Source organism: Dinoponera quadriceps, unplaced genomic scaffold (assembly GCF_001313825.1).
Source record: "Dinoponera quadriceps isolate SergipeBrazil2010 unplaced genomic scaffold, ASM131382v1 scaffold1750, whole genome shotgun sequence".
NCBI classification, from domain to species: domain Eukaryota; kingdom Metazoa; phylum Arthropoda; class Insecta; order Hymenoptera; family Formicidae; genus Dinoponera; species Dinoponera quadriceps.
Genome location: NW_014556445.1, coordinates 1,337,457 through 1,355,355, shown reverse-complemented (window position 1 = coordinate 1,355,355; position 17,899 = coordinate 1,337,457). Strand labels below are relative to the sequence as shown.

At 45.0% G+C, this 17,899-nt stretch overlaps 1 protein-coding gene across 1 annotated transcript in view; it reads left to right on the top strand.

The window, feature by feature from the left end:
• Positions 1-17,899, top strand: part of LOC106747455 (tyrosine-protein kinase transmembrane receptor Ror) — a 254,793-nt gene that overhangs the window by 28,423 nt on the left and 208,471 nt on the right. The window lies entirely within an intron of this gene.

The following is a 17,899-nucleotide window of genomic DNA, read 5'->3' as shown; positions in this document are numbered from 1 at the left end:
AAATGCCTTGCCCATTCATCCGGCGCGTTATTCGAATCCCGAGCGCACCCTTTCTTCGGCCCTGTTGCCTAATATTTAAGAACTCTCGCTTTCCCTTGATTTCGTTTCGGTACTCCGTACACGTGCTATCGCCAATTTCGTTGCCGGGACGCTTGCCGAATGGCAAACTACGTGGGTCTTATCCTCCGCCCGGTCGTAACGTATTATCAACGTAAATCCGTTTACGAGCTTATGGAAGCGTGTATTTCGTACACGTGAACGTGGCATCGCTTTCTGGCCTGCGCATCTCCACGATCTATTCGCGGCGAGGCCGCGTTAATGCAATCTCCATCTCGCGACGTCGACGAAACTCTCTCTCTCTCTCTCTCTCTCTCTGAATTCGTTAAGACGAGGGTAGGAGGAGGGATTAGCCTTATCGTTAATTCTTATCGTAACTCTTCGCTCCGGCACGTCGCTCCGACGAATCATATTTTCAAAGTACGCGACTGGAATTTTTTTTAAAGCGGTGCACATCTTACTGTATATTTTCATCACGCGAGCCCATCATCGTCGAGTCCTTTCACAGAATTTCAGGTAGTAATTTTTTAAGCGGCGCCAATTACAACGTGACCGACCTCGTAAATATTTCCACGATGTGTGGGATCGCGATAGGTAGGTCCATCCTCAAAGGACTTCGGTTGATCTAAGGAGAGGAAGATCTCCAGGACACGATATCCCGCCGGTGGTATAGTGTTACCTCCCGGGCTGGAAGGTAGACGATGCAACATACCTTTGTGTGTGTGCTTGAGTGTATGTACGCCCTTGTATACACGCGCATGTGTCCGTGCATATGAAGACGCGTCCGCGCGTCTCCTCCCTCCTTTCGTGCCGTGTAGAATTTCCGATATCATCGGGCCATCGGTATTATGTACACGACGCCCGCTCGAAACTGCGGGATGTCGTCCTCCTCGTCCTCGTAGTCCTCATAGTCCCCGCCCGATCTCCTGCGAGTCTCACGCACGCGAACGCGATCGTAAATATCGCACGTGAGACAAGAACCCGGGAGACTCACCCCCGCCATTTGAAGTCTCCCATTTCCGTCGATAAATCTCGCCGCGATCTTCGCAAGGATGCTCAAAGTCGAGTCATCGAAGAGAAGAGAAACGTCGTTTTCTTATTTCGGTAGGAACACCTTTCTTTTTGAGATTCCTTTCTGCGTCTCCGCGTCGCAATTAGGGACGGCGAGGAGAAAAAGGCAAGAGAGAAGGGAGAGCTGTGGAAATCAGCGTCTCACGGATCTTCGCTCGTGCTTTAAAAACATGCGTCAGGATTTGGACGTGTTTAAAACGTATGTTTAACGACTTGCGTTTGTCAGCATCGCAAGAAGATAATTCAAACACCTCATTATCGTAAAGCTCGAGAAAATTCGCCCGTATCGTCGCCATTATTCAGCCATTAGTCTGACGTGACTCAACCTATATTTGCCGAATATAAACAATCGCGTTTGACGTCAACGTTACAACAATGCGGCCGCATTTTCCGACAGGTGCGGCGGGATAACAAGGGCGGCGCGATGTCTCGCGTATATACACTTCGCGGGCTCTATAAAATAGAGCGCGCATAGATTTTCTATAACTCGCGAATCGCTCGATTTACGGGCGTGGGCGGTTATTATCCTCGGGGGAAACGGACATTACTATTCGCGCGCTAGGCTAATTAATCAGGGCGTATTCAGAGCGAGAGGTGATATATATCGCTAACAGTAAATATGAATTTGTAATACGTTGGGTAAGGCGACCCGAATTCTCGAAGGCACGCGACGTTAAATGAGTCTCCTGCGATTAATCGCGCACCCACTTAGGTGCCATTTGTTACTGCTACAGCGCCCTGAAAATAATACCGGCCGTGTAACACCTGGTCGCTAACTGCAACTTCGCGCACAGCGCGAAAACCCTTTTCGCCTCTCGCGCGACTAATTGCAAATTCGATCGCCGTAGCGCCATTTGTTACATTATGGCTCATTGAAACTGTTCGTTAGCCTCTCGATCCGCGGTCCAAAAAAGGAGGGGAAAAAGAGGAAGAAAGAGAGAGAGAGAGAGAGAGAGATAGAAAGAGAGAGGCAGTTCCACACTCGAGCCTGTTATCGAATGAAATAATCGCGCGCCACCTCGTGCTCGCGTGTTCTCACGTTAAGATAATAACATACAGATCGCACCAGGTCCCGTTCGATTAATCCGCGCGACGGAATATGTACATGTTAATTCGAGTAGCGGTGGCAGCAGTTGATGAGTAATTCATGTGCGAAAGTATGCGCGTTGCCGAGTAATTTATTCTCGGCGTAGCCGGGCGCAAAGGCTGCTTCAGGAGGTCACTGGAAATTATTGTCATTATTAAGCGCGATACGGACGATCGTATATCATACGTCATCGAAACTCTCGATAACATCTACATAAATAAAATATAAAATATTCCGTTTAAAAAATTTAAACGATCCGGCTTTGCAGTACCAGCCAGGTGAGAGCGCGAAAGTACTGATATCTCGACTCGCAGAATTGGCTTTCTCGAAAACGAGATCTCGCGTGGGAAAATTGTTACCTCGTATTCTCCGATCTTTATGTTTTTTCGTTCATGAAGGAGCATCCTGACAGCCCGTTAGGGCCGTTTCGAAAAACAAGTTGCAATAACACCGCGTGATTGCTTCGTACGGATCAAAAGTAGACGTAACTTCGACGTGCATCGGCAAATGCATTTATCCCACATCGCTATCGTTATACGTTATATACGTGCGGCGAACAATACTTCTCCGTATCCGGTGTAAATAAACTCTCTCAACTGTTTCGGCATTCCACCGCCGGTGCCGGAGATATACATAACCCACTCTCACCGCTCCTCGCGCTTTACGTACCTTTTCTTCACACTCCGCGGCAGATAGCTATCTTGGGACCCGGAAGGGATGTTGGGGGATGAATTTTGGCCAGGCAGCTCGTAAGGAACCCCATGAATCGCTACGTGCTCCGTAAAAATCCGAGAGCCCCGCGTGGTCGCTCGCGCACGGCCGAGCGAGAGCGAGCGAGCGCGCTGACACGTGTCTATATATAACCACGAAACCACGAGGATTCCTCCTCTTTTCCGCCGTCGAAAATCTTTCGTCACGAAAACACTTTAGCAGTTCCCCGGGGTACCGTCTAAGCTCTGCCGCGCGCTCCTCGCTTCGCCGAGATCTTTACGCGCCGCATATTTTCCCCGCAAATTGTTACGCAGTTTCCGGGCTCTCCGGCGTTAAAAGGCCGTTTATTAATTTACTCGCTTACTTCCTCGCCTAATTAATTTCCACCCGTCGGACACCGCGCGAACATTCATTGGTAGCCGCGTCCTCCGTTTTCGCTTGAAAGAAAGACACGAGAGGAAGGAAACGACGATCGAGGGCGAAATTCGCGAAAAAATCACTGGTGTAACCGTCAACGATATTACTTACGCGAGAAACGAGTTGTTTGAAGAGTCGTTGTCGAGCATGACACATCGCGGAGCGTAATGCCGCACAATACAATACGCACGACAAACCGTCATCGCGCTTGACGCACGCACTTCTTCCCTCCGCTCCTCTTTTCCTTTTTCACCGAGAATGACAGAGAGCCACGCAACCTCTGTAAAAACTCTGTTTTCAAATATTGATAGAATCCACGCACGTACACACTCGCTCGATACCTCAATTGATCGGCGGAGGGGGGAATATCTATTATATTCGCTATTGTTCACGAGGGGATGAAAATAAAAACGCGGGAGATTCAAACCGCGTGTACCGCGGCGCCGGGAAGATTAATAACAGTATTGGTAAACCATCCGGATAACTGCTGCGGGTGTCTAGGCGCCGAGCAGGATACGCGGCTTTTTTTTCGCGCAAATACACATTATTGAGTCTGAATGTGTGTCTGGATTCCCGGTCACGCTTGCGGGCGCGACGAGGGACGTTTATACTACGCGAATCGACCCTGATACCGAAACCGGTCGGTTCCTGTCGCCGCAGAAACTAATTACGACGTATTCAACCGTGGAGGAGCTAGAATCCCGCTCGAGTGGCCCTTGAACCTCATCCGCAGCGGCAGACGTGGATAATCGCGCTGCTAGACGGATGCCGGGTGGGTGGGTGGTTGGAGAGATGGGAGAGGTGTTCTCTCGCGAACGCGCGCGCGAGTGGGTGCTCCCCTCCCCCCTGAATTGCCACACAACTCGCGGTGAACGCGACGTAGACACGCGCAACGACGCGGCGAACGGACGAGGGTGAGAGAAAATCCGCTCTTTTCGCGCGCGCGCGATATCTCGTTCCGCTGTCTACGAAACTGTCGCACGCCAGACGCGTCGCAACATATGTAAATGACACGGACCGCAAGTGGTGGTGCTGGCTGGTGGTGGTGATACATACCGGCTGATGCAGTAGGGCATATTACCCGGGTTACCATAAGTGGATGCCGCCGCATCAGGGACACGCGGCGAACTCGGGCGCGGTTACCGGCTTCTCCGCTTCGATGTTGCGTGAATTTTTCCTTTTTTCCTCCTTCCTTTCTTTCTCTTTCTTTTTCGTTCCCTTCACCTTCCGACGCGTCTCAGCGCGCGTAAGAATAAATCGTGTGAGGAGTTGAACCCGTAAATATGTTTAGCAACCGCGAGAGCGAATCCGATTGGAGGGTAAGTCGGGTTTCAGACGGAAAAACTCGTTCGCTGAGTCCGCCGGCATTCCTGAATGCGTGCGAGCGGTTACTTTTAGTAACGTCGAGCAATGCGTTCTCTTTCTCATTTTCCCCGAGAACTGATCTTATCTACATTGCGATTAGGCTTGAGTTAGAATTATGATGTATTTAAGTTAATCACGGTCCAGCCGTCTCGTCGGAGGCGCTGAGGAAAACTTCGCGAAGCTCACGTTGCACGATTAAAAGCACAATTGCATTTTTTTCTTCTGTAATAGGTAGCATTTGATAGCGCACGTTGATTAATCTTTCCTCGCCTGTGTCCAACGTCGAATTACGCGGCTGCAGAAAAATATCTAGCGAATTCGATCCGAATGGGATTCGGGGGGTAATAATGGCGTCTCTGAGCGGATCGTGTGCTAGGCTTAAACTAGGCTTGAATGGCGAGCTGTCATAAACGTTAATTTGGTACTGAGCCACGGTTTAACCCTATCAGTGCCGAACAGACGACGGTAACGTTGTGTATCGTGATGCGTTCCATTGTAATATTGTAGCTCGGTGAAGGCAAAATGCTTAACGCAGCGGGAATTAGCTTCCGCATCGGGATTTTAGCGGGAGTTTTCGCGTATACACTCGCGAATTTACGAAGCGTACGCGGGCTTGTCTGTCAGCTCGTCGAGTGACGACGATGCAACTTAACTTCCTTGAAACTCGACACGCCTTTAAAGAGAAGCTCCCCGCCTCTTTAATTCGTCCCGTAATAGCCCGTAATAACGCTTGAGACGTGTCAATCGAGCGGGAACTCTAAAGAAATATCCCGACGAGGCTGACGGAGTTAAAATATCGCCGGGCAAAACAGGGAGCCCAGCGCCACGCGTTTCACACGTTCATCGCGTCGAAACACGTGGAATAGAAAAAACATGCTGAACGTGATGGGGAGGTGTGTCCGTGGTGAATCGATGATTCACGGGTTGAGGAGGTCGGGCGCCGTCTTGCGGATGTACGGGGTGTCTCAGGCCCATTATTTCAACTGCAGCTACTACCTGCAGCTAACAGCAAACATTAAGAACACCGGCGATCATTTTCACCGTCAATTTTGTAACACGCTTGCTTGTTAATCTTTCAATAAATACGACAATGTTTCGTTCCTTTTATCTTTCTTCTTCTTTAACCGAGGATAAGGAGAAATTAACGAAAATTTACGAGAATGTGAAAAGATTGAAGTTTAGGGTCTACTTGTCGATATATATTTTACACACTTAGCGTTAAAACCTTCCGCCGAACGACGGACCTCCATCATCGCGCCCTCCACGAAAGATAAAGCAACTGTAAAGTCGGCGCACGACCTCCGGAGTAAAAGAATATCCGCTGAGTGTGTAAGACACCTTGTATACCGCGTCTTAAGTGCTGCGGAGGGAAAGGTGGAAGGCCCTTGGGTCCTTATGGGCGCATATCGCGCGAGGTCTCGCGGCGCCATCCTATGCATATTAAAGCCGGCATTCGTTCGTTCCGCGCGTTGTATCAGTCCTAAATCCACACACTCGATGTCAAACTGAAGAGAGAATAGCATTGTTGCCGTATCGCGGAGGAATGCGGCGTCTACGTGGGCGCGCGCCTCAGGATAACGAAAGCACGTCACGCTAGGAAGCGCCGAAACTTTCTCTCGACGACGTCGAGCGTCGTCACGCACGACCCATGATATTCTAATTAGAGCTCTTCGACGCTAACTACGTCGGCCGACAACTGGCCGTTTTACGGTTAAAGAGGCTCGATCACGATCGTTTTGGTATTCATGATTTATAAGGCCAATTTTAACCCTCGTATACCACCGTAGGGTAAATTAAATTAAGGGAATAATTTATTCTATTTATTCTATTGAAAAAGAGAAATAAGTAAATTTTCTCCCTGTTCTCCGGAAGATCTCTAATTTATTAGAAAAAAATAAAAAGAAAAACAAGTTTTTTTCTTATCCTTTGAAAGATTTTTAAGAAAGAGTAAAAATCATGAGATTTTAATTAGCAAATATAACTGATTAAAGAAAGAAATTCGGAAACTAAGATCCAATGGATCTTTGTGATATGCCAAAAGTTAATGACGTTCGATTTAAGCGAAATTTTCTTTATTTTTATCCTTAAATTAAATTGATCACAAGGAAGCTGATGCATCGCATAATGAAAAGTACGTAATGAAAAGACGATTCTGATTGTTCCGGAAATTTCGATGTTGTCAGGAGGATTTGTACGGAAGTTTCTTTGAGAATCTCTAAAAGGACGGTAATTATCACGAAATTAACTTTCGCGCACGGCATATGGCGTTCGGCTGGAACTACTCGACTGAATCGTCGCGTATTAATAAATTGGTAATGATCGTTGATTACGTCATTCGTACTGATATCTAACGGTACGCAAGGATTATCATCGCATTATTATTTGGAGAGGTACGCCGACAAAGAGACCGTGACATAATACAGTATGAATATTAAATGCGTATATATTCATTGCAATTATTTATCCTCGTTAACGGGACGGGCCGTAACAAATGGTTCGTTATACGTAAAACGTATGGGTACGCGCGCGTGTATATGACATATTACATTTAATCCCAGTTTGGTCGACGAACTTGTATTTCACTCGTTAGCGTAATTCAATTATGCCTGTTACGGAACAAACAGCGCGAAATGTGCTAATTAACACATTAAAAGCTCTAACAATTTTTTGCGAGACCTCGATATTCCGGCTTATATGCTCGATATAAGTATTTTTTGATATGAAAAAATTTGAAGTTGTACCATATGATCAATCAATTATATATCAACAGTTTAATAATGTGTATATCACCAGAGCATATTATTATTTAACACCAAAGTGTTATGGCAATGGATCTCGTTGCACGAATTTTTAATCCGCCATTGAACGCCGCGATAGGCAGTGGCTAGAAATTAATTCCTCCCAGATGAAAGAGCGAAGGCTCGCAATACGGTTGTAATGATTAAATATGGCTTTACGAAATTACCACGATATTTACGCGAGACGAACGCGATGCCGTTCACTGCGCGACACGTCACGTCTTCTTGCACGATTGATTTTTTCGGAGGGTCGTAATAAAGCGTCGGACGTGGCGGCGCGTATCGCGTGGGCGAGTCTTTCTCTCCCTCTTTCGTGGTTCCCTCTTCTCTCTTTCTCTCTCTCTCCCTCCCTCCCTTTCTCTCTCTCTCTCTCTCTCTCTCTCTCTCTCTCTCTCTCTCCTTCTCCCTGCCTCTCACGAAAATGGATTTAATATTTTCGTTTATGGCGTGCAATCGATATAAATGCAAATTAGGGCTCACGACGCTTGGCCCGGCCGAGTGATTCGATTTCTTCTTCGTTCATTGCGGAAGTAAAGAGGAGGATGAAACCTTATCAAAGCTGTTCACGTTTGAACGACGGCGAGATACGAGGTTTGAGGAGTCACGCGACGGAGTCTTTAACCGGCGGATTAACATAATTCGTTGGATTCGTTTGGTATAATCCGTATCAGAAATTGATAGGTCGCGAAGGATCCGGCCATATTGTCGATTTAATTTCCAAGACATTTTGGCGCTTACATTTTTATAGCTGGCGATACTTATATTTATCGTTTCATTTCGCGTATGAGCAACTATCGGATCAGTGATCTGAACCGATAACAGTGGAGTTCCAATTACGCGTCTTGAGGGAAAATATATAAGAAACATAATGCGATTCCTACAAGTATGATAAACGTACATAGTAAACCGCAATATACACATTATAGTATAGTTTTAAACGCTTGGAAAAATCTGGGTTTTTTCATTCTTCCGTAGTTTTTTCGGTTTTTTTTCTGCGGGTGAAAAAGAATGGGGAAAAATCGGATTTCTCAATTTTTCCATGGATTTTTCGGTTTCTTTCTGAAGGAAAAATGAAAAAACTTTGTTCTTAATTATATATTATGGTAAGAATTATGGTAAAAAGTATCATTAATATCTAATCTTTTACATCTTGTAATGGGAGAACGAAATTAATGTTTTATTTCTCGACGCTACAACGATTAACTCATACATCGCATAATCATGTAAGATGATCACTTAAGGGTGGCACTATTATTGAGCACATCGCTCGTAAAATAAATTTGTTGCTCGGGGTTAGGCTAGGTATATCGCGTGACCTTTGGCTAAGGGTAGAGATCATTTTACGAGCGTCGACGGCGTTGAATATTAATCCACGTTGCGTACCGAAAGCGTCTTCGATGTATTTATCAATTTACATATTTAGAAGGCACACGATATCAATAAACCTTGCGCGCACTATCGTTTTATACAAGTTCTCTATCGTACTGGGGAAGCGATAATGAAAATGATGAAGGCTTGATCAAGTTGGACAGGTTGGAACAATAGAGGGGATTAATATCAGGCAACAAAGTGTTTGAAATTGCTACAAACACCAGACATGTTGTTCACATGCGAACAACGAATATGTAAATTTTTAAAACACCGTGTTATATGTAGCATGTAATGTATCCTTCGTAAATTTTCTACCTCCTACGATCGATCCTATGTAAGTGAAGGGTTAACGCACGCGACGTGTTTCCGTTTTTTGCTTCCGAATACGTCGCATTTGTGCGCGACGGAAGTATAGCATTTTATACACAATGTACATGAAGAACGAAGGTTAGTGCCTTCTTAGAAATTTTTACAAATTTCCCAAGAAAATTGGAATTTTCTTCGTCTTACATAAAATTGTAAAATTGACACATTATATATAACATATATCGTGTCGTTTCGCTCTTTCATCTGGAATATTTACTCGAGATATACGCGATATACACCGCGCAGATGTTTCTCTATGCAGATGGAATATTGAAACAAGAAGATATTTCGTCACATATCCGATCTATCCGATATAGTCTATAGAATCCACGTGAGAGAAAGCGAGGCCGCACGTGAACGTAATTTTCTAGCGCGCGCGTGCGGTGAAGGGTTGTTTTAATCAATCAAACGGAGCTGCGCCAAAGTTTCGAAAGTAAATTTGAAACGGCCATTCGGCTCGGCGTCGCGTCGACATAAATTTCATGCACTTTCGTTATTTCTCGTCTGAGCAAACATTTCGTCGGCACGGTGTGCGCAACCAATACGCGACGCGATCTGTGTGCGCGCACGGTCAAACGCATCTCCCGGTGGATACGCGGCCGCGTTTATTCCGCTATACAATTACGCGCTGCGCCACGCAGGTATTACGCCGGAGTGGTCTTGCAAAAAGCATTCGCTCGGCGCGCTTTCTCTCTCTCTCTCTCTCTTTCTCCTTCTCTCTCCCTTTCCCTCTTTTTTCCCCCTCAATCGCACGCACGCACGCGATATTTATGCACGCATGTGTGTTCAAACGCGCGTTTGTTCGAATTGGGTTTCGTGGGATAGCGTGCGGTCGACACGAGAGATAAAGAAAGAGAGAGAAAGAGAGAGAGAGAGAGAGAGAGAGGACGCGGCTGCTAAAAAAGACGGAAAAAAATACCTCTCTCTCGGTCCCGGGAGCTCCGCAGGGAGTGTTAAACGATACATACGGACGTGCGGCGGTGCAGTAACGCGCATCGGAAAGCAGTACCCATCGAACCCAAGTCTGGAATAAAGTAACATACCTAAAGCGGTCTAGAGTTTAAAGCGGCGTATCGAATTTGACGTAAAAGAAAAAAGCAGCCGCGCGTTCTTTTTTCTCTTTCTCTTTCATAATCTATTCGGTGCACGCCACATCGTATATAGCGTATTGTATGCACTTGTACAGTCGGTCACAGGATGGTTGCGACAGCTTTTTTTACATGTTTCAAAGCATACGAGAGATACGACGAAGCGTAACCATGATTTACAAACATGCGCAGTAAATGATCGGACAGCTGTTAAAATTCTATATGTATATGTCAAAATTACATATGTAATTTTGACACTGTTTAATTATGTCTACTGTGCATGTTCGTGAATCACAGGTTCGCTCCGTCGTAACTTTTGTATGTTCCGAAACGTAAAGAAAAACTGTTGCAACTATTCTGTGATTGACTTTACGGTACTGAACAGAAAGGTTGCGACACTTTTTTTTAGCGAACTTCATAACGTATCTCATATCCAATAGGAAAGTGTATCTTCTAAGAATAACTAAAAAACAAATTCTTCTATTGGACACAAGATGCGTCCGAAGAATTATCCAAAAAATAAGTATCGCAAGCTCTCTGTCCAACATTGTACACTATCGCCGTACATCGTTGTCGTTCTAACAATATCGATTGTGTACGACCGTCTTCAGAGGGTCTGCCGGGAGAAGATGACGCCGAATTTTCTTTTTTGTACTCCCACGCGATCATTTCTCGCCGAACGCACATGGCGCTCGAGAGAGCGCCGACCCGATAAATCGGCCGAACAGATTTCTCGCACCCGGCCTCCCGAGCGTTCGCGACATGCGGGAACGAACGAAGAAACATCATGACGATTTTTTACGGTTATGTCACTTTCGTCGGATCGTATAACGTGTCTGCTGACCTGTCACTGAAATAACACCCTAACCGAGCGACTTGTCCCCCCCGGTTGTCGTTCTCAGATTTTTCTTGGAAAAGAATACGACGACCCTTAGGTGCCTTTCGCCGAGCGACGTTGAATTTTTCACGTCCGTTTATCATCGCTCGGCTTTGCCTCCGCGAATTCGGCGATCGTCGCGCAACTCCTGTCGCCGGGACCGTCGTTATTTTCGCGCACTTCTCAATAAGTCGCGCTGGTAATTCCACGGGAAGCTCCATAACTACCTGGCGAGGGCCGGAAAGTCTAGTTATTGGAGGTGCACGTGCGAACCGTTTAGCCCCCGTGCACATGCACGTGACGCCCGTCTCTCGGTGCTCGACGTCGATGTTGGCGTCGGCGGCACAGCGGCCGCGGAAGGGGCCGACCAGCTGTTGCAGTTCGAACGAACCGATCGGAATCTTCCGGTTATTGTATCAAACGCATAAATCTCCTCTTTATTGCTGTTATATGCTAAGCAGGACGAATCCTCGGCACGGGTTACGACGACGGCCATGGGAATACCGCCGCGCCGCGCAAGAATAACGCGTCTCCGTATAGATGGATGCGCTAGCTGCATACCAAAGCACTGCATAAGGTATCCCCGGATTTCCTGATTTTCCCGAACCGCGGGAATCTCACGAGCAGCGTGAAGTTGACTTTTCAACGTGAGAAACTGAAAAAGCGTGGAAAAAGTCATCGTGAATCACGGGCGATTGCAAGCACGAGACTTTTGCGAATTGTCAATCTTGAGACTTAACGGAATTACATAATTTGATTTCTGAATATTCCATTCGAATTGTCAACAATCTGAATTTGTGTCCCACGTACACAGGAAAAAAAGTGCTAGAATCAAGAAAATACAACTACCTGTTTTTCTCTTAAATCAGATAATATTTTTCTCAACTTATGTAAGTATATTTTAATAGCTTACGGTTATTATTTATTTGAACGCAGTAATATGTTTGTTTGTAAATGAATTATTGAATGTGAATGTAAAACGGTCCTAAGGATTATGTAATACTTCCTTCCCGTTGAAGAAATCTACTGGTTTTAAATTCAGATTTTTTTGAATTTCCAGTAAATATTTTCAGTAAAAATAAATTCCGATGTTGTCAATATTATAAGTTTAATACTTGTAGCGATTATTTTAACATATATAAGCAAATATCTATTTATACAAAAGAAATATATTGTGTGTAGTCGATTACATTTCTACTTCTAGTAAATATTTATCAAAGAGTAAGAATTTTACTTGAATCAAATAAATATTACTTGAAGTGCAGCACTTTTTCTTCGGTGTATGCATCTGTGTATACATCGCCTGTCGCGCGATTCGACGAACGATAAACCCAATGATAAACTCTAAATGTCGTATTGTCGTCGAGGAAAGGTTCCCCGAGTTAGTCGAGGAATTCATACGTAAGCAAGGGAGGCGCGAGGAACCGAGCGCTCGGAGCGCATACTTAGGCAAATGTGCGCGCACCCTTTCGATACCGAGATAGTCATCGGTGCGGACTTATTTAATTTGGCGACTGGTTAGCCTCGCGAGCTGTTTGCGGAACGATCGTTACCGCTGATTTATACGCTCATTCGTTTTCGCGATGGGCCCTTCCCGGCCGCGCTCGCATGCACGCGCGCGCGCTCCGTGTGCGTGTAAATACGCGTGTCCACATAGGCCCGCGTGTCGTATATTTAGGCACGGTTCGCATGGCACAAATGCCGCGGACGCGTTCGCTACCTACCTCCTACCTACCCCTGCCGCCCCGAGCAACCCTCGGGGCTAATTTCGTATCGCGACGCGCTCCGATCCTGGCGAACGAAGGGCGGCGGGGGATCGTTAAAAGTGCTCCTCCGGAAACGGGGATTCCTTTTTCTCGCTTATTAATGAACGCGAGCAAACCCGTTCTGGCGCGGCGGAGCAGCCGAAACATTTTGTCACCGTCGATCGTTAGCTCGACTCAATTTGCGCCTGTACGGGCTCTCTCTCTCGCACGACGCTTACTAAGCCTGTCTCGTGGCCCGGCCTGTTCCTGACACTCCTCGTTTCCCCCCGGGACAAGAAAGATTAACTTGGATTTTCCCGCGGCATATTTCCCATATTTTCCCACGAGGCGAGTTCAGTCGATATTAACGAAAGGGCAAACGCTTTATTGGCGTATTCAACGAAATGAATGATATTCTCGTTGTGTTACTCTTTTGTTTTAATCACGGGCGTTTCCCGTAAATAAATATATGCACGTTCGTGCGTAGAGATAGAGGAAAACGTTAGCATTAAATTATATTTTATCGACGACGTGCGGTGTTGCGTTCAGAGAGCCGAATAGGGCGCTATCGGCTCGCCGGGATATCTCGTTTAAACGAACGAACAACGTTGCGACGGTGCGAGATAACTGTTTTACGCGCCAGGAGGTTAATCGTTTTATTAATGCAAATAATTCGACTTTGGTACTCCAGGCGGAGGAGGGGAGGGGGAGGGAGTCGAGATTTGGTCGATCGAAAAACATCTACGCGACCAAATTGATTTACGGCGTATTAACCACGGTATTTCGGGTAATCCATTTATCTCGTACAACACTTGCCGTGCCGCGTGATTTATCGCTCCCGCAGAACGTTGCGTGGAACGGTGACTATATCAGGATAGTTCGGTTCATTCATACGGAATATTACGTATACACCGCAAGTGAAAGACGAGTGATCACGGCCAGCTGACAGAGTCGATTGTGAATTTTCGGAGTAGAAAGTGCCTCTCGACGAATTAGAGGGATTCGTATTTAATTTCCCGAGGCTTTTTATTGATATACATTTTCTCGTTGCTCCCGTTCTTCTCGCTTTCTCTTTCTTCCTCTCTCGCGACTTACTCCCGCTCCGCTGTGGTGTGTGTGTAATTCCATTCCCAATAATATTCAATATACAAGTCCCGAAAGCTCCGAAAAGCAACCTAAATATCATGCTACATGGCGAAATGCACAACGTATTCGGGCTTTTTTGTTCCGGTAAGCAGAGCCGCCAATATGCTGCTCCTGCTTATTTCTCTCTGCTGAAAAAAGAGAAGGTTCGCGAAAAAAGAGCGCTCCACATGAAACGCTGCTGAGTATTACCGGAGCACACAACAACACGAGCAAATATTTCCTGCTTATTAAGCCGGAATATTGAGTTTCCTGTCCGGAGGGTCTGATAACTTTCCGGTTATTTCGTTTGCTCGACAAAAAGATGAAAACGCGATATGCGTGATTTGGTTTCGTCTAGTATCTCTAGTATTATTCGGACTTACTTGGCCGTGAATATTCATTACTTTTTTGCACGAATACTCATCATCTTTACCGCAACGATGATTACAGCCTGCGATTTCTCCGGCTGGATTATAAGCGCGCGCGCGCGGGTTGGAAATATGAAATGACGGCAAAGTGCCGGGATACAATATTACTTTTTTCCTCCACCTACCGTCGTTTCCTTTAATTTCTCAAAAGGCTCACATCAATTCGCCACAACAATCGCGGAAACGCGTTCTCCCCCGCCTGTGTTTCCCCTCATAATGGAAAAAGCTTCGTTATTCTTAAGTCCATTCGGGCAAAGTTTGGCAATAAGACTACGGTTACTACGGAAAGCGTGTGTAATTTGCGGGATCGCGCAAAACGTAATGGTAAACTTAAGCGAAATTTCCCTGGCCGGGGCAAGGGGAGGCCCGTGCCTTCCAAGTTAAAGGCTCGTGAAACTTTCGGAAGTGCATAATACAAAGGTACGGGAAAACAGTAGGGATGTGGATTCTTGCCAGTCCAAGGGGTGTTCGAAATTTCTTCAGGGAAGAAACTTATGCCGATCGCGCCCTTGACATTTTTTCATCCGCGAAGTTTTCGAGAGCAGTGAGATACACCGCCAACTTTCTCCGTTTTGTATCGTTTTACAGGGCCCCTTAACTGTCATTACCGGCTCAAACTCTCTCTTGTGCTTCGACGTAGTCAGATAGAAATAAAAAGAACGAAAATTCGGTTTTGTCCACAGCGCGCGATTTTCGCGATTGCACGAGAACGATCGTCGAGGATTGTTTCGAGTGTCGCATCAATTACCAATCACATGTTACTAACGAGATATTAATCTCATTTAAATATAAATACATAATATCAAAAGAGGATAAAATAAATATGATTGTAATAGTTTAGCTGTGTGAAGAAATATCTTTTCGTAAAATTGATTATGAATCGCTCGGCGGGTTTTCTTTTCTTTTTTTTTTTTGCGAAAATCGGTGCCATCATCGTGTCCGTTTGCTGTCAATGACCTGTTCGTACACTGAGGGGATTCACAGTAGCTTCTCGAGGCACGTAATTAAAGCTCTTTATCTTAATGACTGTTATAACAGCGGATAATCGTCCGACGTTTTATATCTATAAATATTGGCTGATCAGACTTTAATTGGGATCTACAGAAAACGAGATCGCGTATATTGCGCGTATACCACGCTTCGTATCCGTTCATGCGATATATCCGATTATATCGCATGTCGGCCGATCATGCTTCTCTAAAAGTTAAATATGCATCTTCCCGACGATGCGACTCTTTTCTCGTTGTTCCAAAAAATAAATTGCTCTGCGCCCCACTCTTAAAATGAATTTCAATCTCACACCGAGCACTATTTGTTACGCAGCATTTCTCCACCTTTATCCACACTATATGCGCCAAGGCGTAATGCTATATTTTATAATTTACGAATTGAAAGCGCGCGAGCAGAAGAAGCGCGACGGCTCTTTCGTATAATTAATTAAGTGGCATGCGTTAGTAGGATTACGCTACGCTCCATAGTATTACGCTTATAATCTCGCATGCGAGGCGCTTCCGTTGGCGTAGCGAAAATTCCTGATGACATTTGCAAATGAAATCAGGCCATTAAGGTACTGTCTCTTCCATCTCGGTTCCGCGCTATTTCCACCAAGACAATGCGACGTTACTTCCGGCTCGTCCGCATTCCGCGGTTATCTCGCAGACGGATGACAGTGATATCGCCGCTGCCCCGCGATTAATCTGCATACTCGTCTCGGTAGCTATTTGCTCACAGGAGCGGCGCCAAGAAATACGAAAGCACACGCGCGCGCAATCTTGTTAAATTAGCAACCCGAATCGAAATTTGACTCTACATTAATTAATTCTGCAAATATTATCGAATTTGGAGGATCAATGGAGAATTTCGAAATACGATACCTACATTGGCCATTGTCCTATCTTGATGCTGCAAATCGTTTTTCTCCACGTTGAGGCTTGAAGAGGCATTTATTCAAGAATTATTTAACATTCGATTTTATCTCAACATTCAATCTACATTTTTCAATCTTTCTTCCAAATTTCAATAAATATTGTGTGAATTACGTAATTGACTCACCTGTATATGGAATACGATAAGTAAATATTGAATAATATAATCTAATACATAAATAAGATACTAAACTCCCTTTATAATCTTTTTCTTATTGATTATTTTTTATTGGCGTTGGAAATTTTTATATGATTTAGAGATGAAGAGGAAGAAATCACAAGGGCTTAGATTTATAGACTCCCCCTATTTCCACCAAGACAATGCGACGTTACTTCCGGCTCGTCCGCATTCCGCGGTTATCTCGCAATATATATTCTCAATCGTAACTCGTCGTTAACTCTATATGATGAATTGCATTTATGATCTTCGATGGAAAGAATAATTGATTATAGATTCGTATTAGACCGTAATTTGGATGTATGGATCGAAATCTCTTGTTGTACGAAATAAATGTAGATGGACAAACAACCAGAGGTTTATGAAGTTATGATTATTTATCAAATGATGACAAACTATGAAAGCTGATCTCACAGTTGATTCTAAATTTCGACTCGGTTGTCGGCTAATTCTCGTTCTAAGTTCGTTAAACGTTCAGTACAAAAACAAGATTTTTACAGTAAAGGTTTGACATACCTGGAAATATATGATATATCGTTGCTCGCATCCCGGCGACCTTCGTCCTGGCTGCTCAATTCAGCATTCTGTCCTGGCTGCTTCGTGGTTTCGGACATTCACTGATATTCACAGATATACGATTCGATCGGAGAAATGTGCGTTAACTAACACAATGCCAACGAATACCCGATCAAATATTTCAATAGCCGACGAAATATTTTGATCGCCCGGCGGGAAATGTAAACAACGCACGATTACACATACTCCGCGTTGCTGTATGTATGTGTATGTCGCATGTCGGCTCGAGACACGGGCAAGTACGTGAGAGTACCAAAACAATTGGCACCTTCACCAATTCCCCTCGTCTCTACCCTTCACTAATCGCGAACCGTTATCGCCCGCCAATCAATGACGAAAATCTCCGAAGACCGAGAAATCATGACAATAACGTTCTCAAAATATTTCGTACTTACGAGATGGTCAAATTATCGAATAATCAAATTACCAATTATACATCAGAACGATTGTACGTACGATATGGCAGACGTGTCACTTGTAGCATTCGACGATCGTCAATTAACATGCGATCGTTAATTAACGCTGCATGTACAATCGAATCATATTTTCGTGTGATACCATTGACTATCTGTCCACAGTAACGACTAGAAGCTGACTCTAGGACAGATTAGAATACGCAAAGTGCAAGAACAAGGTATACACATCCTTCTTTTTCATTTTCTTTAAATCTTCCAATCTTTTCGAAATTTCTAATGTCGGTAAAAAAGAAATAGA